Below are 2,366 nucleotides of genomic sequence, written 5' to 3'. Positions count from 1 at the left end.
CTTAGGCTGGCCCTGTCTTTTGTCACCTTCCTAAAGCAATGTCAAAGTTAGAAAAAAATCTCAGTAATAGTCACACCCCACCACTACTAAGAAATATGCCCATATTCACGTGTGTCTTTGGTTTATTGAGATACTTTAAGTTGATAAATGTGTCACCAAGGAAGTCTGTTCTGATGAACAAAACTCTGGAGGTCACTTCTACTTCCTCCCAGTTGTTCCTGGTATTGTCAAATGCTGGGAAGCATCTACATCCCATACCATAAGCCCAATGTTCACGTCTAGAGAAAGAATGGGTCTAAGTATATTCACACTAGCCATGTCATTAATTCTCAGCATCTAATTACTGCATGAAGAAAACTAACACCAAGTATTCTTCATTAGCTCATGAAAACTCTAACACTGACACCAATGCCATGGATACTCCCACAGTGTGCGCATCGGGCCGCCCGCGTCATCAGATGGAAAAAGCTCCTTTTCTTGTGAAAGCTGTAGGATGCCCATCAAATCTGGACACATAGAAAATGCTGTTTTCTATGTTTTCACATTCTTTATAGCCATCTCTACACTCGCATGAAGAGCCTGAAGTCAGTGACTAAAAGATCAGACCAGGAATCTCAAAGCACTTTACTCAAATGCATGTAAAAAAAAAATAGACACAGCAGTTATCTTGATGACTGAGACATTTTCCTAGAAGAACAACACTTTAAAGCTGGAGACGGCTTTGATGCACAGCCCAAAATACAGCCTTCCTAGACAGTACCCTGTAAAAGCTAAATGCTAACTTCGTACCTAAGCCAAAAGAAAAGTGTCTTGGCTTGAGTGGCAAGTCTGAGACTGACTTCAGCCAGACATGTGGAGGCAACTTTACAGGTAAGCCCACTCGCACTGGTCTTAGGAAGGGCACGGGATTGCTCTTCCTATTGTCCTGGCCCACCTTTCATTTTTCTCCCCCATATCACCTGTCAACAGGTGTTGGTATCATATAACCCGGTAGCAACAACAACAACAACCCAAGACCTTGCACTCTCCTCTCTCTGCCAAGTTGTTTTTTTCCAGAGTAGAACCAAAGTCCATCTAAAAATTCCATCAAATTCTATTCAGAGAATCATGAAACCGTTCGCTCTGAGAACTGTTAGCCAGATTTTACAGGCACCTAATAAAGAGACAGATACATAAGAAGCTAAGTGATGTACCTGACGGAGCAAAGCAGCGAACAGTTGGCTGGGAAATCTCCTGGTGGACGCGCAGGCCTTCAGGACCCTCCTTTAATCCACTCTAGGTAGAGTGTCAGCCTCAAATGTGCTGGGCTACAGACCAATTGCCCAGGGTCTAAGCTGCTGTGGGACTGATGGGACGCTCCTCTATTCTTTGAGCTTGGTTGCTTTGTTAGGAAAAAAAAAAAAAGAGGAATGTGGCTCACATAGTCCCTTGCAGTAATGAAATCATATGACCATCCCAACCTGCATCTCTAGAGATCTACTTTCACATGTCAACTTGTTTTCACCACATCAGTGGAAGAGAGGTGGGTGCAAAACAAGACCCTGGGGGCTCAGCCTCAGTTGTGCAACGTTGGTGATGTTAGCGATGAGAGGGATGCAAGGCCACTCAGACAGCGAAACAAACACAAGTTCAAATGGGGAACAATGTTCAGGTGTGGTTTGTTAGTGAAATTTTAAATATATACCACCATAGCTGCCGGAGAAGTCGAAGTCCCTGGCATTTCCAGACAGAGATCCCATTTTTAATATTTCCTCCCATCCATTTTCATAGGGGAAAAGAGTTTCACAAGCTACTTGATTTTTTTTTTTTAATGAGAGAATGTGTGTGTGGCTAGGCAACAGTTTTGGGGGTAAGTCTGAAATGGAAGAGGATGGTTTGGCAGTGAGTCAGAGGTGACTGACTGGAGGAAACAAAAGCAGCTGTCTTTCTTTGGCTGTTCTTCATGAACCAGCATTTTAAAATTAAGCTTTAAACCATCCTTCAAAAAGGACAATGAGAATTGAAGGAAAAAAAAAAAAAAGGATCCATCTTCTCGGGAGGAAACAGCAGTGTTTGACACTGGGCTAAGAAGAAAGTTTCTTCCGTGGTTTAATATCGTAATTGTGTGGCAGCTGACGAGCCTTCCCTCAGTGAAACAGAACACTCCAGGCAACAAAGTCCAGGGATTCCCAGAACTCAGCAGTCTTTGAAACAACACCTTACATTATTCCAAGGGCGGATCGTTTTCCTATCACCAACAACTCAAATTATTTATAGGAGATTGATTCATATACTTAACCCAATGTGAGAGGGGATATTTCTAATTATATCCAAACATCTTTAATATGAAGGGAATTAGGCTTGGAGACCTTCATTGCCAAAACCAC

This window comes from Acomys minous (genome assembly GCF_964271855.1).
Source record: "Acomys minous genome assembly, chromosome: 16".
Taxonomy (NCBI): domain Eukaryota; kingdom Metazoa; phylum Chordata; class Mammalia; order Rodentia; family Muridae; genus Acomys; species Acomys minous.
Note: the sequence above shows the minus strand (reverse complement) of the source record.